At 35.5% G+C, this 23,402-nt stretch overlaps 1 protein-coding gene across 1 annotated transcript in view; it reads left to right on the forward strand.

The window, feature by feature from the left end:
* Positions 1-8,197: 8,197 nt before the first annotated feature.
* GABRA3 (gamma-aminobutyric acid (GABA) A receptor, alpha 3) overlaps positions 8,198-23,402 on the forward strand; it is a 241,088-nt gene continuing 225,883 nt past the window's right edge. The window contains exon 1 of the mRNA XM_005872355.2: positions 8,198-8,218. The gene's annotated coding sequence lies outside the window, so the exon portion shown is untranslated. The remainder of the gene's footprint in view (positions 8,219-23,402) is intronic.

The raw sequence follows: 23,402 nt of genomic DNA on the forward strand, positions 1-23,402 counted from the left end.
TTCAATTCCCTGGCTTTCAACTCTTCTAATCATGTCACCCCCATCTATCTTTTATTACCTTGTCTGCTATGTTTATTTATCCAGAAAACTGGACTGTTACTTGCAAACTTGTCTCTCTGTATACTTTTTTTCCTTTTTTGTGTGAATACCTTTTCCCTTTCATCATGGATTTTTTAAATTCTTATTCATTATATAGGGACATTTTTCCTGTGAAGCCTTCTTGACCTTTCCCATCAGAAATAGGTCCCACATATATGTTCCTATAATACTTTCTCATATGCTTGTCATGATGTGTATATCATAATGCTTGTAACTTGTGAGTTATAACAAAGACTAGAAAGTTTTATTTTATGATGTGCCCTTTGGATTGATGTGATGGAAGGAGGGAAACAATGTCATTTTTAGAATTGGAGTCAATATTGTTCTCATAAAGGACGGGAAGCTGGGAGAGAGAAGTCACTAAAAAAGGCTAGTTACTAGAGAGAACAGAAATGGACCCAGGAAGTTCCCCCTGTGGATATGAAGAGTTCCCTTTGGGACAACGTGGATGGACCTGGAACCTCTTATGCCAAGTGAAATAAGCCAATATGAGAAAGACAAATACCACATGATCTCACTTATTTGTGGAATCCTCTTGTACACTTACTTTTCACTGGGAAAATAGTAGCAATCAGAAGGCAACCTCCTCATGCCTTCACCACTTCATCGACCTACCTTTCATTATCTGTATTCATGTAACCTGCCTTCCTCCTATTAACTAATGTTAATTTCTCCACTTGTACCTTGGATCCTACTCAAGGGCAGCACTCCAGTTAGTCTCATCTCTCTCCCCTGCATCACCAACCTTTCCTTTTGTACTGAATCATTTCCATCTGTCAACAAACACGCTATAATACCTTCTATCTTAAACAATACTAAAAACAATTCCTTGGATCTCATAGTTCCCTTCTGCTTCCTTAAGTATGTTTCTGCTTCTCTTTAGAGACAAATTTCTCAAAAGACTTTTCTATCTTGCAATTTCCTCTTTCTCTTCCAATTCTCTCCTAAATCCACTGTAGACAGGTTTTTAATGTCATAATTTTACTGAAACTTCTCTTGTCAAGTTTTCTAAGGAACTTTACTTTATCAAATTCTTGGACAAAACTCATTCCTCATCATACCCAATCTTTCAGAAGCATCCAAAACTGTTTTCTTTCCCTCTTGGAACTCTACCTTCCCTTGACTTTTGTCACCTTAATTAGTTTCTCTTAGTTGATCTCCCAGATCACTGGCAACTCTCAATGTCTGTTATTACCTTTCCTGCCTTTTAAATGGTGCCATTAGGCTCAGTCCTAAAACCTCTTATCTTGATTTACTCTCAGAGTGATATCCTCAATGACTTTAATCCCATATCTACAACTTTAGTGCCTTTCCTAATGTATTTTTCCAACTACTTACATCTTCACTCACATGCATGTCCCAAATCAAAGTTCTATCTCTCCTAAAACAGAAAACAAAAACTGAACAGCAATAAATCATCACTGTCCACACCCTCCAAACCCCCTACCTAAATTATCCTTGAGATGTTACCTCTACCTGCTATGCATTTTGGAGAAGCTGGCATAAAGGTAACAGGTGTCAGACAGAAGCAAAACTACTCAGCTCTAATTTTGTGTCCAACAAGAGGAATCATCATATTGGAAAAAAATATATTGGTTTTCAACCAGGAGAGGTATTATCTCACTAAGGAGAATTTGCTATTATGTGTCTAGATTCTTTGGTTTCATAGTAACAGAAGAAGGGGAACATGCTGCTTGCAGACCTAGATGTTCTAAAATCTTTGAAATTGCAGGAGTGTGTCTTATGATAGTCAATTATCCTACTCCAGATGCCAGCAGTACCTTTATTGAAAAATACTAGAATAAGTTTTTTAGAGAAGGAATTGCATTCCAAGAGAGGATGGACAACAAATAAATTCCATTTATAGCACAGGTAAAATTCATCCCAGAACCCTGAAATATATTTATGATATCATATTTGAGCCTTCATCAACCTCCTTTAAAGAATGTCTGAAAACAGCAATGGGAGATGAGATAGTTTAGTAGCCAAAGAGGAAAATCAAGTCTTAATGTATTATAGTCACATTTTTTAATCAAAAGTAGTGTTTCTAAGCCTGATAACCCATTGTAATTCACTTTGATTCAAATCTAAAAATCTTTTTGAGCATTTATTGCTTCTTAACCAATGCTTAATCTCTCCTTATCTTACTCAACCTCTTAGCAGCATGAACTTGGAAATTCCTTGCAACCCTAAAATATGAAGATTCTGAAATTTTGAGTCAACATGATAAAAGTAAATAAGAATTACTTTAAGATTCCTCCAGTAAGAATGGCCCCTTATTGGGTAGCAGGAACCTGAAGCATGTATGTTTGTATTAGATGAGCTATGCCTTGCTGTTATTAGAGTGGTTGTTTGAATTATGAAATTTCATTTCCTTTGGGCAGCTAACTCAGCAGCACAGGATATTGGGCATACATGTGTCCTGCTGTTGTTCCATAGAGAAAAATAGGCATTGCCTTCCCTGGCCAATCTTCCTCTTCAGTGCTCTTCTGTACTAGCCTCTACCAGAAAGTGAGTATAAAGGTATGACTTCTTTCAAGAGTTATTCTCCAGCTCCCCCCTACCCAGATGGAGTGAAGGAGAGGGTATATATATTATATTTTGTTTGTGATGCCCTTTCTCTTCTCCCTACCTACCCATTAATTGTGCAGGTGCTTGCTCATATGTCATCTCTATAAAGTATTCCCAAAAAATGAGCCTAAATAGTGTAGTGATCCCCAAAATACCAAGATCTGCTGCTGCTTTTAGTAAACAAACCTGCTCTACTTATAGAGAATCTGATAGGCCTTAAGTTGTGTTATTTTGCACAAGAGCCAGCCACTGTTAGATGAATTGGTGCTAGAGCCTATCCCAAGTGTCACAAATTGTGAACGTCTCTGTTCTGAAATTTCCCCAGGTAATTTTACATTTACTTGGAACTTTTATTTTAAGTAAGTTTCAGTTGGCTGATTTTTAAGAACTTAATAGGTTAATATGTTACCTCCTAGACCTGAGAAGTTACTTATAATTTGTCTGGGTTTTCAATGTATAAACATAATGGAATGGTTCTAATGGTGGACACAGCAGCTCTTTTAACAGACTTATGAGGACAGAGTTTTCCATGTATAGAATTAGAGTTAGAGATCATTCCCCAAAATTTTCAGGGACTCTGAGATGTCGTGTATACTGAGGGTGAGCAGTTCCTAATGGAAACTTATGGTGGAGGAGCAGGAGTCCAGCTCTTTGGATATATCAGTTGCTGGTAAAGGAGATCTGTGGCTAATGTACACAATTATAATCAAAGCAATAAAATAATAGCTAACACTTGTATAGAACTGAATACATGATGAGTATTACTCTAAGTACCTTACCTATATTAATGCATTTAAACCTCTTTGAGACTAGTACATTGCCCTTTGATTTTCACCTTTAGTAGCCATATAGCCTTAGGAAATCACTTCTCTATGCCTCTGTATTCTTAAAAGCAAAATGAGACCTTTTTAACAGGGCTGGTGTGAAGTTCATAAGAGTTCATGTGCATAAAAGCATATTGCATAATTCAGGGCACATAATAGATGTTCGGTGTTAACATAATCAGGATTTAATAATCTAATTTTGTCTGAGCCTTTGTTCCAGGGATTCTCAAATTTTCAGATATATCAGAATCATTTGGCCTGTTATAAAGATGTAGATTTGTAAGTCTCACCCAAACACTGATTCAGTAGTCTTTTTCAGCAAATAGGAATTTACATTTTGCAAGAGATTGTGCTATAGATAATTTTGGAATTATATTTTGAGAAGCACAGTGTTTGGTGAAATGCCCTTTCCCACCACACCTTCCCTGTTATTCTCTCTAAATATATGCAAACCTAAGTATATGAATACTGCATTTAGGTAATGTTATGTCTGTATTTGCCATACAGCCTTTATGTAAAGGCGGAATATCATCTGTGAGGTTATTTACTGGGGACAGAGGCATATGCCTCAACATAGCAACCAGAAAACCAGATTTGAGTGGGAGACTTTCAATAGATAGTCAACATAGGGTGAATCAGTTTCTTATTCTTCCCTCCATCTCTCCCTCCGTGCCTCCCCTCTGTTTATCTCCACACTACGATAACATTTGTTTGGATTTATGGGTAGTAGGTTGGTGAAAACATGATAACACAGTAGCCATAAGGTAAAAAGGAATCAAGGCAAGGTACCGCAAGATTGTATCAGCTCTTTGAAGCAAGTCAGCAGATGGAGTAGGTGTGGGACCTATACAAACTGAACTGTGTTTCTTTTTTGTGTTTTCTACTATCTATGTTTCCTTTTTAAAAGCTTCCTTAATATATATATATATATATATAGTTTGTTTCTTTCTTTGAAAACATTTCAATCTCTCTATTATGCTCTGGGGAAACCAAGTAAAAGGGTTTGTTGGGAAAAGGTTTTAAGTCACATCTTTGATGTAAAAGGGACAGTCAGAGTGATGTAGAGTTATTATTTGTGATAGCTCTTCCACTCCTCAACCTGAGATTCAACTTCTAGTACTAAAGTTTTGTCTGTGGTTGATTTTACCATACAAGGTGCATCAGGCAACTCATACCTACTACAAAGATGGCTGAAGCAGTATCCATTCCACAGCCATCCCCAGAGCAGACATGGATAGCATAGTTTAAGAATGGTAATGTGTTTAGGTCATACCAGGTTCTTCCAGTAACCTTGTGTAGAAAACTTTGGATCCTAGCTCTATGGCCAGATCATCATCTATCTTTATGATAAATTTATAACAATTTGTAGAGCATATGTGTTTGACCAAAGTTATCTTTAATGCATATGCATTTTAGTACCTCAAGTCTTTGCCAAGGACATTTTTTTAAAAAGGACATTAAATATTGTTTTGACACAGGCTATACTTTGGATTAAACTTTGAAAGATGTTTTAATATAAACATAGAGAAAAGTACAAGAAAAAGGTTTTAAAATGTTTAATGCTAAATGGTGAGCAAAACAGTATTGATCTCATTGTAAGAATTTTATGCAAGTAAAATGTAATATCCAGGTTTCAATGCCTGAGATTATTCTGTTGTTAGTGTTGTAAAGGCTGTGCAGGGCTGGGTGGTAGGTAATCACACAATGCCACTCATCATTGATCCTTTCCTTTTTTATTTTTTAATAAAATCTATTTTTATTGATTTCGGAGAGGAAGGGAGAGGGATAGTGAGATAGAAACATCAATGATGAGAGAGTCATTGATCTGCTGCCTCCTGCACGCCCCACACTGGGGATTGAGCCTGCAACCTGGGCATATGCCCTGACTGGGAATTGAACCATGACCTCCTGGTTCATAGGCTGATGCTCAACCACTGAGCCATGCTGGCTGGGCAATTCTTTACTTTTTAAAAAAATAATCTTTATCGTTGAAGGTATTACATATACCCCTTATTTACCTCCATTGATCCCTTCTAACCCGCCCCACTCTCCGCCCCGAGCCTTCACCACACTATTGTCTGTGTCCATGGGTTATGCATATACGCATATAAATTCTTTGGTTGATCTCTTCCCACCCACCTGCCTTCCCTCTGAGATTTGACAGTCTGTTCCATGCTTCTATGTCTCTGGAGCTACAACTAATTTAACAGCTGATTTTTTTACACACCTTTTTCTTTATTTTCCTTGTATTTTCTATATTGTGGGAGATGATTCAGGTTGAAATTCACCTAAATAAAATGTAATCAAGTCATTGCTGTTGTAGTTGGACATGCTGTGAGAGACTGAATCAATGTCTTGATTCCACCTTATATTGTATTTAGTTGGCTACATTTCTACTTCCTTATTAGACTTTGAAATCCTTGAAGAAAGAGACCATGACTTTCAGCCTGAATAATTTCCCATATGTTCTCAGGAAATGGTATATTGAGAAAAATATAAGGAAAATAAAGAAAAAGCTGTGTACAAAAATCAGCTATAAAAATTAGTTGTAGACATAAAGGTTACTTCCATTTATAGCAAGTTGAGATGAGTCTAGACAATAAACAGACATGAGCATCTGCTCTCAGAAGAAGATACAGTCAAGTAGCACATTATTCTTTCCACAGAGATCATCAGCACAACTAGATGTTCTGTTCATAGCTCTTAGAATAAATAACACCTTAGGTAGCTTACTTTAGCCCCTTCCTCAGGCAGAAACTATACATATCTCACTTGGCAACAGAGAGTCTAAATGCAACCTGAGCTGCTTAGCAAATGGTTCGGTAATGCCTATCAGTGAAGGTTGTTAGTCAGGTTGGACTAGGTAATCTGTGGTAACAGATTCCTTCCTGTCCCCAATTTAATGACTTACATTTATTTCTTTTTTTCTAGTACGTTTCTTTTTTCTAGTACATTTTTAGTACTGGAGCTCTGCTCCAATCACTCATGAGCCCAGGCTGACGGCATCTCATGGTTGCATCATTTGGCCTTCATAATTCTCATGGCAAAAAAAAAAGAAAAAAAAGGAACTGGGCCATCTTAGAGTGGCTTTTAACTACCTCAGCCTAGAAGTCGCACATGCCCTTCTACACACATTGAGTTAGTCAGAACTAGTCACATGATGCTGCTCAACATGAAGGGGACTAGAACATATAGGAGAGCAAAAGACATTTTTAGTGAGCTTTACCATCTCTGCCAAAGATAAGCCAAAAGCATCTCGGTGATTGAATGGGTAGTGGTGAATTATTGCATTAGGGGAAGAGCCTGGGATGACTGAGGACTGGTGGTTAGTGTTAGATATGAACAGTTGGCAGAGAGATGGTTTTATTCTGGATCATTTGGAATTTTATGCCAAGAAACAACAAAGAGACCATCTTTTTGCCTTCCTTATGGACTAAATTGGTCCACATACAAAAATAATCAGAAACCATAATGTTTAAAGTTGGAAAATACCTTACTGGTTACCTAATCCTCATCAAACCTCCTGTTTGATGCACCAATTCCCTGGAAAATAACACTGTTAAATACCTGTCTAGTCTCTCCTTTATCCCTACATGTATTAGTAGGAAAACTATATAATGTATCATCCAAATTGGAATACATTTGTGAATAATTATACTGGGACAATAGGTAGAACCTTGGAATTTTTGGCATAAAATGTAATGTATAATCATAGATATGGCAAAATCTCTCTCTCTCTCGGTTATTCATTGCATTGGGAACAATTCTTTCAAAAATTATGGTTTATTTTCAAGGAAACATATAAACACAGTTAAATCAAATAGTGCATCCAACCCCCAAACTTAAAATAAATGCCTGATGTTGGAACAGCTGAGTGGTATTGGCAAAAATTACAAAATTGGGTAATGTGGTAGTTTGGTGCCAGTAAAAAATCATTTTTTCTTCCACTCTCAGCTAAAACCTCAACACTGACTGTTCTTATTTTTTTTCTTTTGGCTAGAAGAATCTCAGGAGTTCTTGTCCAAAAGTTATGCAACAAACCATGAGATCAGGCTAAGACCTAGACCCAGTCTGTCTCAGAGAGACTTGCACAAAGTATTGTTCTTTCTACCAGCAGAGTCACTTATATACATAGTTTAAAAGCCAAATAGTAACACTAAACTTCCAAGGAAAAATGTCCTCTGTCCTAATTCCCTTCCGTTATGATTCTCTCTAAACTGATTTAATCACTTTAAACTTTACACATTTTCCTGTTAATTTCATATTTCTAAATAATATTTATAAACTATTACTTATTTGTATTTCCTATTTTTGATACTAATGAAAGGAGTTAGAAGCAGAATTAGGTATATGGGGTAAGGGGTGGAAGAGGGAGGACTCGTGGAGCTAGCTGAAACCACAAAATGTTTTGCAGAAAAACAGGGTAGCAGAAAAACAGGATGTCTTGAGACAAGGATGTTTTTCTTGCAAGTGCAAAATAAAATGTTGCAAAAAGGCCAGGGACCAATCAGAGAGCGGCACAAATAGACAAAGAGCGGGCCTTTAACAGATGAAGGGAAGAACAGAATGCTTAGGAGGCAACCCATTTGGATCCCCTCCCTGAGTGGGGAGCCTGTGTTTGCTTGCAATAAATTCTTACCCTGCCTGAACTCCTCTGGTCAGAGGCTTCATTCTTTGATTCCCTGAGACATTATCCCTGGAAGAATTCCTGCTCACCGGTTCAGGTATCACTATCTGCTTACTGTCTATATGAATGATAAGGACACATTTCTCACAGACAATCCCATCAACTAACACACACACACACACACACACACACACACACACACACACACACACATCCCTTCTTCCAATCCTCTCAATAGGTTTTGGTATCATATAACACAGCTACAGTTCTCTTGAACAACCTGATGCTTTCCCTGGAGTTCATGGTACCTTGTGTGTTTACTTTTCAAGTCAATCATTAAGCTTATATATCTCTTAATTATGTTCAGAAATATTAGGTAATCTCTCAATTTCATTTTTTTAAACCCTCAGTGCTGCTCCAGTATGGACTGGTTGCTCTCTATGGTCTCCTGCATAGCTTTCATCCTGGAATAACCATTTTCAAGAAAACTTCTCTTTTATTTTAGGTTGGAGTTTCTGGGGTTTTGTTGATGCTTTTGTTTGTTTGTTTTTCAACTTCCGTTCTTTTTTCTTTCTTAAATTGTGTCCTAATTTGCTGGAGCACCTTTTCCAGTAAGCTCCTTTAGAGTGTGCTGATAGTAAAAATTTTTAGCTCTCATATATCTGTAAAGACATTTATTTTAGCTTCAAAACTGCTTAGTGTTTTCGCTGGGTACAGAATTCTAGGTTTGAAATAATTATTTTTTTCAAAAATTATGAAGGAATATCCCCATTATTTTCTAGCTTTCTATATTGATATTAGAAGTTTTTTTTTTATTCAATATGTTGGAAATTTGATGATCAAGTTATCGGACTTCTCTGTGTCTTAGTTTCCTAATGTATTAAAATGGAGCTAATAATAGTAACTACCAATTTGTATGACTTAGAATAGTAACTACCAATTACTGTGACTTTAAACACAGCATCTTACTAAATTAGAATTAATTAAGACAAGGTATATTTTTTTTATCAATGATTTCATGGTATGCCATTTTTGTCTTTCTATATTCAGCTCTTTTGCATATTAACACTTAAAGTGCACTTGTAGTATTTAACTTGGACATACTTGGTTTGCTTATACATTTAATTACTCATATAACTTATTTTAGAATATATCTACCACCTATTCATGCATTTTCTATTTGAGTCATTTGTATTATATTTCTCCTTGACTTCCTTCTTGCCTTAAGATTAATATTTTTATTTTGCATATTTCCCTATATTAACTTATCAGTTGTACTATCTGCTACTATTTAATAATTACCTTAGAAAGTATAGCAGAGGTTTTTAACTTATCACAGTCTGATACAATTTATTTGCACTTCTCTGATACTACTAGAACACTTAAGTTCCACTTATCTCTTGCATACATTTTTGCATTATTTTTGTCAAGCATTTTAGTTTTACACATAACTTGAACTCTATAAAATATTATTAGTGTCAATATTCATTTATGTTTACCATGTTTTTGTGTGGATTATTTTCCTTTTTTTCTGAAGAATTTTCTTTCTTTTTTTCTTATAGTGTTGGTCTCCTGGTGAGGAATTCTTTTAGTCTTTCTTGATCTGAAACCTTCTTTATTTCACCCACATTGTTGAAAAATATTTTCCTTGGGCATATAGTTTTATGTTTGTGGTTATGTTTGTTTATTTTTACTTTAGAACTTTAAAAAATATCATAACATTGCCTTCTAGCTTATGTTGTTTCTTTTGAGAAGCTTGCCTTCAGTTTTAATATTGTTCTGGCTGCTTTTAAAGATTTTATCTGCACTATAGTTTTTAGCAATTTGATTATGATGGGTCTACATGCAGTTTTCTTTTGGTTAATTCTGCTTATGGTGCACTGAGCTGCTTGATTTTGTGGGATTATGTCTTTCATTAGTTGTGTAAACATTTTGGATATTATCTCTTTGAATATCGCTTCTACTACATTCCTTCTCCCATGACATACATATTAGACCTTGATTGTGTTCTACATATCTTTTATGCTCTGTCCCCTCCCCCCCCAATTCATTGTTTATGTGCTTCAGTTTTAGTATTTTGTATTAACTTATTTTGGAGTTATGTAATCCAGTTCTTTTCATCTATTATATTGTTAAACCCATGTATTGAGTGCTGGGGGCCAGCCCCAGCGGTCCAGGGGTTCCCAAAGGTGTGGACGGAGTCGGCGAAGAATGTTTTACACGGAGACAGTGTTCAGAACTCTCTAGCTTTCCTTAGTCTCCGTGGATCTTCCTGTGCCTGGCTGAGGCCACAGAGAGAAGATCCCAAGGCAAGCTGAGCCTTTATTTTATAGTGAGAGGTAAACAAGGTAGTGGTTTCCATAGTTACACAGTTCTTGTGAGTTTCACTTGTTTTGGCCACTTCCTGCACTTCCCTCAGCCCATTAGCTTCCCAGATAAGATCTAGAGAGCCTCATAAGGTCAAGCCTAATTATGCTAAGAGGACTGTGCCCTCTAAGCTGGGAATTTTTTGTGACTTTGCCCACAGGTCAGTCCGAGGCTTAACCCTATATCAGCTCCCCACAATTGAGGTCTTTGTTTTTCCGTTCTTGCATATTCCACTGTTTCTTTTTATTTTAATTTTTCAATTATAGTTTACTTTCAATATTATTTTGTATTGGATTCAAGTGTATAGCTTAGTGATTAGACATTCATATAATGTATATAGCATTCCTCTTGATATTTCCAGTACCCAATTGACACCATCCTATATAATAAAGAGCTAATATGCTAATTAGACCTAACAGCAGAACAATCGTCTGGACGACCTTCTGGATGAAGCTAAGGCTTCGAGGGCCCAGGCAGCCAGGGCTGTGAGGGCCGAGGCCCTTGCATGAATTTCGTGCATTGGGCCTCTAGTACATAAATATTACAATATTATTGACTATGCTTTACTTTACATCTTCATGACTATTTTGTAACTATCAATTTGCACTTCTTAATTCCTTCACCTCTTTCTCCCAGTCCCCCAACCCATCTCCCCTCTGGCAACAACCAGTTAATTCTCTGTGTCTATGAGTCTACTTAAATTTTGTTTATTTCGTTGTTTAGATTCCACATATAAGTGAAATCCTATGGTATTTGTTTTTCTCAGTTTGGCTTATTTCACTTAGCATAATACTCTCCAGTTCCCTTCATGCTATCACAAAGCGTAAGAGATCCTTCTTTCTTTCTTTCTTTCTTTTTTTTTTTTACAGCTGCATAGTGTTCCATGGTGTAAATGTACCACAGCTTTTTTACCCACTCATCTACTGATGGGCACTTGGGATGTTTCAGATCATAGCTATTGTAAATCACACTGCTATGAACATAGGGGTGCATACATTCTTTCAGTTTAGGATAGATTCCTAGAAGTGGAATTACTCGGAAGTTCCATTTTTAATTTTTTGAGTACACTCTATAATGTTTTCCAAAGTGGCTACACCAGTCTGCATTCCCACCAATAGTGCACAAGGATTCCCTTTTCTCCACATCCTAGCCAACACTTGTTATTTGTGCATTTATTATTGATGACAACCATTTGTGAGGTGACATCTCATTGTTTTAATTTGCATTTATCTGATGCTTAGTGATATTGAGCATCTTTTCACATGTCTATTGGCCATCTGTATGTCCTCTTTGGAGAAGTGTCTATTCAGGTGCTCTGGTCATTTTTCATTGGATTTTTTTAATGAGCTCTTTATAAATTTTGGTTAAGTTCTTATCAAATGTATCATTGACAAATATGTTCTCCCATTTAATAGGTTGTTTTTATTTTGTTTTGTTGATGGTTTCCTTTGCTGTGCAGAAACTTTTCAGTTTGATATAATCTCGTTTGTTTGTTTGTTTGTTTATTGTTTTCCTTGCCTGAGTAGATATATCAGAAAAAATATTGCTAAGAGAAATGTCAGAGATTTCAGTAATTACAATTCCCTATTGAATTTCTTTATGCTTTTATTTTTTTGTTTATTTTTCCTCTATTTATAAATGTTCATCATAGCTAATTTTAAAGTAATTTTTGATTATTTTACTATCCAGCTCATCTGTCCTTTTGCATCTCTTTATCTTTTCTTTTAGGGTATATATCATGTTGCCTTAGCTCTTTGCTTATCTCTACCATTTAAAAAATATGTTTCCATTGATTTTTTAGAGAGAGAGGAAGGGAGAGAGAGAGACAGAAACATGGATGAGAGAGAAACGGCTGCCTCCTGCATGTCCCCACTGGGGATCAAGCCCACAACCTGGGCACTTGCCCTGACGGGGAAATGAACCATGACCCCTTGGTGCATGGGACAATGCTCAACCAACTGAGCCGAACTGGCTGGGCTCTACCATTTTTATTTTAGTACTAGAGGCCCAATGCATGAAATTCATGCAAGGGTCTCAACCCTCGCAGCCCCTTGCAGCTTCAGCTGGCCCTTGCAGCCCCTCACAGCCTCAGGCTACGAAGGTCGTCTGGATGGTAGTTCTGCTGTTCGGTCTAATTAGCATATTAGTTCTTTATTATAATAGGATTACCAGTATTTTAATCCTCACCAGAGGATGTTTTATTGACTTTAGAGAGAGGGGATGGGGGAGAGAGAGAGAAAAAAACATCCATCACTCGGTTGCCTCCCCTACACACCCCAACCAGGAATCAAGCCCACAACCTAGGTATGGACCCTGACCAGGAATTGAACTTGCAACCTTGTAGGTTTTTTGGTGTATGGAATGATACTACAACCAACTGAGCCACCTGGTAGTCCTATTTTTAATACACTTTATTTTTTAAAGCAGTTTTACGTTCATAGTAAAATTGAAAGAAAGGTACACAGATCTTCCATCTACCCCCTGCAACCAATCATGGACAGCCTCCTCATTATCAACATCCCCCACCAGAATGGTGCATTTGTTGTAGTCAATGAACTTACAATGACACATCATATTCACCCAAAGTCCATAGTTTACATTAGGGTTCACTCTTGGGTTTGAACAAACATATAACAACATGTATCTACCATTACAGTATCATACAGAAGAATAATTTTACTGCCTAAAACTCCTCTGTGTTCCATCTGTTCAACCCTCCCACCCTCACAATCCCAACAATTACTGATTTTTTTATTGTCTCTACAGTTTTACCTTTTTCAGAATGTCATATAGTTGGAATCATTACAATATGTAGCCTTGTCAGATTAGCTTCTTTCACTTAGTAATATGCATTTAAGTTTCCTCCATGACTTTTAATGGCTTAAGAGCTCCTTTCTTTTTAGCACTGAATAAAATTCCACTGTCTGGATGTACCACAGTTTACATATCTATACCCTTATGAAGGACATCTTCATTGCTTCAGGTTTTGGAAATTATGAATAAAGCTGCTATAAACATTTGTGTGTATGTTTTTGTGTGAATATAAATTTCAGCTACTTTGGGTAAATACCAAGGAGTGTGATTATTAGATTGTATGGTAAGAGTATGTTTAGTTTTTTTTGTTCTTGTTGTTTGTTTTTTTCTGTAAGAAACTGCCAAACTATCTTCCAATGTGGCTGTACCTATTTACATTCCCAACAGCAATGAATGATAGTTCCTGTGCTACACCTTGTCAGCAATTGTTGTTGCCAGTGTTTGGATTTTAGCAATTGTAATAGGTATGTAGTGGTTCTAGTAATATTTTATTGCATGCATTGCAACATGTATAAGAGAACCATAGAGGCTCTTGATGAGATATTCTTGAGAGATTTCTACCTTTCTCCTGGTAGGCAGATAAATTAAGGGGATATTTATCTCAAATCATTAGATACTGAGCTGAATTAGGGCTGAAGTTTTAGTAAAACAGTCTACTTTTGGTTTTCTCTTCTCTAGGATGTAAAACTTGGGTTTCTGTTCTTTAATCCCTGAAAGACTACACAAGATCCCAATCTGCCATTCACAGTTTGTAAGCTTCAAATTCTGGTACACGTCTGTTTCCTAAGAATGGGGTGGTTGCTGAAGATTTCACTTTACCTTTTAGAAGTATTTGACCTAGCTCCCTGTATTCTTGTGCAGTACCAGAAGTCAGCAAATGTCTGGTATGGGAAATCTGCTGAGCATTTAAGTCTCATCAACTTTTCAATTTGTCAACCAGCCCTGTCAAACTGTTAAAAGCTTTGTTGGTTTTTCTTCCTCCCAGTAGAGGCTTTTTGCTTGAGTAAACCTGATCCATAGCCTCTTCTCAGAGTTGGTACCTTTTCCAGAGGAGAAAAACAATTGAACTTTGGAAAAGTTTTCTCCTGCTTGTAATGTTTATTTATTTAATCCTTGTTGTTTCTACAACTATCCAGTACCTTTAAAAATGATGGTATTCGAAAATTACCGAGTTTTTTTCTAGTTGTAGAGGATTATTGTCTTCATGACCTTTTACTCAGAGGCATATATGAATAGATATTTTAAAAATCTAATTTTCATTTATAGGACACTGTAAGATATGAAATTCAACATAGAGATAATAAATCCATCGAGAGGAGAAGCTTCATACAGTATGTACAGTTTGGAACTGTTCAAGTATAGATTCGTTGTAAAAAGTGCTACAATAACAAACCACATTTAAAAAGAGTTCTTAGTAGAGAAACAGTAAGATAAACTTATACCAAATATAGTACAAAACAAACAACCTAATGCCTCAGCTGTACAATCTAAAAGTTAAAGATCTCAGGAGTGCCAATGTGAACTTGGAAAGCAAAGCCTTCAGATGTAGTTTCTGGCACAACCTTTTTTTTATTATTCACATTATTACATTTGTTCCAATCCCCCCAGCCCCAGCCCCTCTTCCTTCTGGCCATTACCATACTTCTGTCTATGTCTATAGGTTATGCCTATATGTTCTTTGGTTAATCCCTTCACCTTCTTTCATCCAACCTCCCCTCTGACAGATATCAGTCTGTTTCATGTAAACATGCCTCTGGTTCTATTTTATTTGTCAGTTTCTTTTGCTCATTAGATTCTACATATAAGCAATGTCATATGGTATTTGTTTTTCTCTGACTGGCTTATTTCACTTAGCATAATAAGCTCCAGGTACATCCATGCTGTCCCAAAAGGTAAGATTTTCTTCTTTTTATGGCTGTGTAGTATTCCATTGTGTAAATGTACACATCTTTTTTATCCACTTATCTATTGATGTGCACTTAGGCTGTTTCAAGATCTTGGCTATTGTAAATAATGCTGTAATGAACGCAGGGTTGCATATCGTCTTTTGAATCGGCTTCTGAATTCTTAGTCCCAGAAGTGGGATCACTGGGTCAAAAGGCAGTTTCCTTTTTAATTTTTTTAGGAAACTCCATATTGTTTTCTATAGTTGCTGCACCATCTGCATTTCCACCAACAGTGCATGAGGGTTCCTTTTCTCCACATCCTTGCCAGTGCTTGTCATTTGTTGGTTTATTGTTGGTAGTCATTCTGGCAGGTGTGAGGTGATAACTCTTTGTGGTTTTAATTTGTATGTTTCTGATGATGAGTGACGTTGAGAACTTTTTCATATGTCTATCGGCAATGTATTTTCTCTTTGGAGAAGTGTCTATTCAGGTCCTCTGCCCATTTTTTTTATTGGATTGTTTGTGTTCCTGGTGTTGAGTTGTGTGAGTTCTTTATATATTTTGGAGATTAATTTCTTATCTGACTTATCATTGGCAAATATGTTCTTCCATACAGTGGGCTCCATTTTCATTTTTTAAAAATTGATGAGAGAGATAAGAAAGAGAGAGAGAGAGAGAGAGAGAGAGAGAGAGAGAGAGAGCCACAACCTGGGGATCTGTTGTGACTGGGAATTGAACCTGCCACCTTTTGGTGTATAGGACACACTCCAACCAACTGAGCCACACCGGCCAGGGCCTCTTTTCATGTTGTTGATGGTTTCTTTTGCTGTACAAAAGCTTTTTAGTTTGATGTAGTCCCATTGTTTATTTTTTCTCCTATTTCCCTTGCCCTAGGTGACATAGCAGCAAAAATATTCCTATGAGAGATGTCTGAGATTTTATTGCCTATGTTTTCTTCTAGGTTTTTTATGGCTTTGCAATTTACATTTAAGTCTTCTATTCATTTTGAGTTTATTGTTTGAATAGATATTTTTTATGATGTTATACCTAGTATCTTTTAACAACTTAAATGTTTCTTGCTCATATATACAAAATTTATTTTGTATTTCATTTTTGTATCCTGTAATTTTGCTAAAGTCCTTTTTTAAATGTAATGGTTTATTTATAGATTCTTTTAGATTTTTCTATGCAATCAATAATATAACCTATGAATGATGACAATTTTATATTCCTTTTCTTATATTTATATTTCTTATTTTATTCTTAATGCACTGAACTAGGACTTCCACTATAATGTTGAAGAGTAGTGATGATCGCAGTCATCTTGTCATATTCCCAATGTCAAAGATAAGTATTTTAATATATTACAGAGAAGTGTCATGTTTTTAGTATTTTTATAGATATACTCTATAATATTAAGAAAGTTCTCTTGTGTTCCTTGTTTGCTTTTTTTGAAAGAATTAATATCAAATTTTATCAAATGCTTTTTTTCTTATGACTCTTTGCATAATCAAAATAATGCTCTCTTCTAAAATGTTAATGTGGTGAATTTCATTTTTAAAGTTTTAACTGAATTATATTTCTGGGATAAACTCAACTAGGTTATGAAATTAGGCTGTTTATATATTGTTGGATATAATTTATGAACTTTCAATTTGTGGTTTGTTTGTTTTGCTAATCCTTACCCAAGGATACTTTTTCTATTGATTTTTTAGAGAGAATGGAAGGGAGTGGGAGAGACACAAAGAGAGAAACATTGATATGAGAGAGACACATCAACTGGTTGCCTCCTACACACACTCTGACTAGGGCTGAGGACCAAGCTTACAACCGGTGCCCTTGACCTGAATTGAACCCATGACCCTTCAGTCCACAAGCTGAAGCTCTAATCACTAAGCGAACTGGCCAGAGCAGAATTTATTAACATTTTTAAGGATTGGTTCACTCATGACCATGGGTCAGAATGGCTTGTAATTTTATTTGCTCATATTGTCCTTGTCAGGTTTTGTTCTCAGAGTTATGCTAGCCTCATAAAATGATTTTGGGAGTGTTGCACCTTTGTCTATTCTATGGAAGAGCTTTTGTTAGGTTGTAATTACTTATTTCTTAAATGATTGGTAGAAATGAAGCAAAGCTGTTTGGGCCTAGGTTTTTCTGTGGGAAAAGTTTACTTTTGTATTTCTTTAAGAGTTTATAGTAATATTCAGGTGATCCTTTTGTTTTTATTTTCTAATAGTGCTTTATTTCTATATAATGTGCAAATAGCAAAACTCACAAATCTTTTTAAAAATATATTTTTATTGATTTCAGAGAGGAAAAGAGAGATAGAAACATCAATGATGAGAAAGAATCATTGATTGGGTACCTCCTGCACTCCCCCACTAGAGATTGAGCCCGCAACCCAGGCATGTGCCCTTGACAGGAATTAAACCCAGGACTGTTCAATCCACAGGCCGATTCTCTATTTCTTGAGCCAAACCGGTTAGGGCAAAACCTACAGATCTTAAATAAACAAAAAAGATGAATTTCGACAAATATATTCATTTATCCATCACACTGATTGAAATAAAGAAGATTCCATTAACCTAGAAAGTTCTCTTATGCCCCTTCCAGTCAAGATAGCCTTGTAAGTGACCATTGCTTTACTTCTCATATTATAGATTAATTTTACCTGTTACTGCACTTCATGAATAGAATAATGGTGTGTACTCTGAATTATCTCACTTCTTTCGCTCAGCATCATATATTTGCATGGCATTGTATTTATCAGGTTTTTCTTTCATACTGACTAGAACTCCACTGTTTGACTATATTACAGTTTATCAATTCTATTGCTATGGACTTTGTTTCCCCTTCCCTCCCCCGTTTTTAGCTATTTTGAATAAAGCTGCTATGAGCTTTTCTAAACAATTCTTTTTGTGAAAATATGATTTCCTATATATTGGTTACATATCTATGAGTAGGATTGCTGGACTGTAGGTATGGATATATATTAAATTTTGAAGAACTGCCAAATGGTTTTTCAAAGGGGTTGTGGCATTTTGAACTTCCATCCCTCATGTATGAGAATCCCATCTGTTCTATGTACTCGACAACAGTAAATATAAATTGATCTTTTTCACTTGCTGGTTTGGTTCAGTGGATAGAGTGTTGGCCTGTGGACTAAAGGGTCCCGGATTTGATTCCGGGTTGTGGCTTGATCCCTACCTAGTAGGGGGCATGCAGGAAGCAACCAATCAATGATTCTCTCTCATCATTGATGTTTCTATCTCTCCCTCACCCTCTCTGAAATCAATAAAAATATATTTTAAGAAAGAAATTGATCTTTTATCCATTCTAGTGAATGTTTTTTTATATTATAGCATTATTTTGACTTTTTATAATAACTAATGATATACATTTTTCTGTATTTATTGGTTATCTGTGTGTATTTATATATCTTGTTTTGTGCAGCACCTATTAGAGTATTTTTCCAATTTTTGTTATTTATAATTTTAACTCTAGTGTAAAAGTTAAAATACAAAAGTAGTGGAATAAATATAACTAAAGTAATTGTTTAATGGATACACAATGTAAAACGATGTAAATTGTGACATCAATTCAGCTTTAAGTTTCACATAGGCTTAAAATAAAAGTATGGAAATAGATATCCATGCAATGATAACCAAAGGAGAGCAGGGGTCTCATAGTTATATCAGGTAAAATATACTTTTAGGCAAAATTGGTCAAAGAGACAAAGATGGTCACTATATAGTGATAAAAGAATAAATTGTTAAAGATAACAATTGTAAGTATATATGCACCCAACATTGGAGCACCTAAATTTTTGAAATAAAATGAATAGAGCTCACGGGAGAAATGGACAGTAATAAAATAATAGTAGAGGACTTAGATACCCCACTTTCAACACTGAATAGATCCTGACAGAAAATAAGAAAACAGCAGACTTAAATTACACTATAGACCAAATAGATCTAACAGACATAGACTAGTATAGAACATTCTGTACAACAGGAAGGAATACTACTAAATTCATTTATGAGGACAGCAATACCATGATATCAGCACCTGATAAGAATACTACAAGCAAAGAAATCTGTAGACCAAAATCTCTGGTAAATACAGATGCAATATTCCACCAAAATACTAAAAAACCAAATTCAGCAGTACATTAAAAGGGTCACACAATATGATCAAGTTGGATTTATCCGTGGGATACAAGGATGGTTCAACACATGCAAGTCAATAAATGTGATAACCATATTAATAGAATGAAGGATAAAAATAAGAAAAGCTCAACAAATGCAGAAAAAGCATTTGAAATCAACATGCTTTTATAATAAAAACTCTCAAGAAATTGGGTATAGAAGGAATGTACCTCAACATAATAAAAACCATATTCCGTATGAGAAACGAATAGCTAACATAATACTCAATGGTGGAAGGCTGAAAGGTTTTCCTCTAAGATTGGGAACAAGACAAGTGTGCTCACTCTCCAGAACTCTTGTTCCACATAGTACTAGAAGTCCTATCCAGAGCATGTAAACAAGAAAAAGAAACAAAAGGCATCACAATTAGCAAGGAAAAGTTAATTTTTCTCTGTTTACATATGGCATGGTCTTAGGTATAGAAAAACCTACAGTTTTCACAAAATATGTGATAACTAATAAATTTAGCAAAGTTGTAGGATATAAAATCAATATACAAAATTCAGTTGGCTGAACCATCTGAAAAAGTAATTTAGAAAACAATCCCATTCACAATAGTGTAAAAAACAAAATCCCAATGGCATTTTTCACAGAAATAGAAAAAAAACCCTAAAATTTGTATGAAACCACCAAAGTCACTGAATATCCAAAGCAATCCTGAGAAAGAGTATGAAAGCTGGAGGCATTACACTTCCTGGTTTCAAACTAGATTGTAAAGCAATATTAATCAAAACAGTATGATACTGTCATAAAAGACCAATTAAACAGAATTGAGACCACAGATATAAAGCTATCATATATAGTCAATAATATTTAACAAGGGAGCCAAGAATACTCAATGGAGAAAGGATAGTCTCTTCAATAAATGGCTTTGGAAAACTGGGTATTCACATGCAAAGAATGGAATTAGACCTTTATATGACATCACTCATAAAAAATAACTTAAAGTGAATTGAATCCTAAATAAAAGACCTGAAACCATAAAACTTCTAGAAGATAGGATAAAAGCTCCTTGATATTGGGTTTGGCAATGATTTTTTTTTTCATATGACACTAAAAGACAAGCAACAAATCAAAAGTCAACAAGTGGGAATATATCAAACTAAGAAGCTTCTACATAGCAAAAGAAACAACACAATGAAAAGGCAACCTACAGAATGGGAGAAAATACTTACAAACCACGTATCTGATAAGGGGCTAATATCCAAAGCATATTTTAAAAATTCATAGTACTCAAAAACAAAAGAAATAATTCAATTAAAATTGGATAAAGAAACTGCATAGAGATTTTTCCAAAGAAGTCATAAAAATGGCTAACAGGTACATGAAAAGGTGCTCAACATAAGAAAAAAATTCTCAGGGAAATGCAAATCAAAATCACAATGAGATATCAGCTTTCACCTGTTAAAATGGCTAGTATAAAAAAACACAAGCGGTAACAAGTTTTGGTGAGGATGTGGGGAAAAGGGAACCATTTTATACTGTTGGTGGGAATGTAAATTAGGATAGCCATCATGGTAAACAGTATGGAGGTTCCTCAAAAAATTACAAATAGGACCCATGAATTCTACTTTTGTGTATTTATCTGAAAAATTGAAAGCACTAACTGAAAAAAAGTTATATGTACCCCCATGTTCATTGCAGCATTTCTTTTTACAATAGCTAATCTATGGAAGCAACCTAAGCATCCGTTGATGGATGAATGGATAAAAATATGTGGTATATATTCAATGGAATATTGTTCGTCCATGAGAAAAGAAAATTCTGACATTTGTGAGAACATGGATGAACCTTGAGGTCATTATGCTCAGTGAAACAATCAGGCAGAGGAATACAACTACTGTATGAAGCTGCATTAATAGAAACTGAGCAGATCAGACATGCCAGGGATTGAACAAAAAATTGAAATGGAGGGAACACTTCCAAACCTTTATTATGAGGTCAGCATTACCCTGATACCTAAGTCTGAAAAGGATACTACAAGAAAAGAAAACTACATACCAATATCCCTGATGAATATAGATGCAAAAATTCTTAGCAGAATATTAGCAAGCCAAATTCAACAATACATTGGAAGGATCACAAACCATGACCAAGTGGAACTTTTCCCTGAGATGCAAGAGTGATTCAACATACACAAATCAGTAAATGTGATACACCACATTAATAGAAATCATATGATCATCTCAATAAATGCAGAAAAAGCATTTGACAAAATACTGTATCCTTTCATGACAAAAAGTCCTCAACAAATTGGGTATAAGAGGAAGGCACCTCAACGTAATAAAGGCCATATATGAGAAATCCACAGCTAACATGATACTCAACAGTGAAAAATTGAAAGCTTTTCCTCTAAGATTAGGAGCAAGACAATGGCTATCACTCTCACCTGTTATTTAAAATAGTACTAGAAGTCCTATTTAGAGCAACCAGGTATGACAAAGAAATAGTAAGCATCCAAAACGTACAAAATGGAGCAAGTTGTCATTATGTGCAGATGATACAATTTTACATAGAGAAAGTCCTGATGAGTCAACCAAAAAACGGTGGGAACTAATCAATGGATTCCTTAAAGTTTCAGGATATAAAATCAGCATACGAAAACCAGCTGTATTTCTATACACTAACAATGAAATATCGGGAAAAATTATTCTATTAACAATACTAAAAATAAAATATTTAGGAATAAATTTAATGAAGAAAGTGAAAGATCTCTACATTGAAAACTATGTCTTTAATGAAAGAAATGGAAGAGAATACAAACAAATGGAAAGTTATCCTATATTCAAGGATTGGAAGAATTAATATTATTAAACTTTCCATAATAACCAAAGCTATTAATATATGCAATGAAATTCCTGTAGAATTTTCTTGCATGGTGTCTCTACTTTATCCATTAGAGCCTTTAGCATGTTAATCATAGTTGCTGGTCTGATAATTCTAACATTCTTGTCATGCCTGTTTCTGTCTCTTCAAAACGTGATTTTTGCCTTTGGCATGTCTAGTAATTTTTTCTTAATATTTGGACATTCTATATCAGGTATAAGGAACTGCTTTACATATGCCTTTAGTAATGTGGTTGTGAGGTGTCAGGTTGCAGTCTTTCTTGAGCTTGTGTCTCTTCACAGTACTTCTCAGTGTTTTTTTGTTTTGTTTTGTTTTGTTTTGTTTTGTTTTTATCCTGCCCCTCACTCCTTCCTCCCCTGTTGGGTCAGGATGGCTAGAGTGGAATGGAGTTGGGTATTTTCCTTTTCTCACACAAAAGACTAGAACTAACTGGAGTTGGGTATTTCCCTTCTCCCATATCAGTTAGGCTTTGATACTATACTAGCAGATTGAGCTCTGATTAACTAGCTTCTGTCTCCGGCAGATCTTTTTAAGACCAATGATCTGGTGTATTTCAAAATGGTTCCTTTGCCGCTCCCCTGCCACAGGAAGCATGAGGGGATTTTTCTCCAAATACTTATTGTGAGAACCTGGTTAAGCTTCTGGAGGCAAATGTCATAATATTTTGGGGTTCCCCTGGAAATTTTTACCCTCATACTTGTCTACACTAAGCCTCCAGCAATTCATCAATTGCAATTCAGGTTTTCCTACCCTGGAAATTTCAGCTAGTGAGTCTCGTTTTGTGGCAAGTTGTGAATCCCTGTATTTGGCTCTATGTCTCTCCAGTCTTGGAGACAGCAGTTTGATATGTGTTTCCAGCTTTCTTATGTATCCAAGAGTAATGTTTTTTAGTTTGCTCAGGATTTACTTGTTAGGATGGAATGGTGACTTCCAAGTCACTTACATGGGGAACTGGAAATCAGAAATCCACCCTTAACTTTTCAAAGTTTGCTTAGAGTCAATCTTGTACTGTCTTATGTAAAATCAAAATGTAAGGACCTTGCCAATGTATCGTTCTGCTTATCTTTGCCCCTCTTTCATGTTTTAGTTGCCATGTGTATTATTCTGTCTACATTATCTACTGTATATATACTGTCATTTATCTTAAATTCATATATAT

Source organism: Myotis brandtii, unplaced genomic scaffold (genome assembly GCF_000412655.1).
Source record: "Myotis brandtii unplaced genomic scaffold, ASM41265v1 scaffold376, whole genome shotgun sequence".
In the NCBI taxonomy this organism is placed as follows: Eukaryota; Metazoa; Chordata; class Mammalia; order Chiroptera; family Vespertilionidae; genus Myotis; species Myotis brandtii.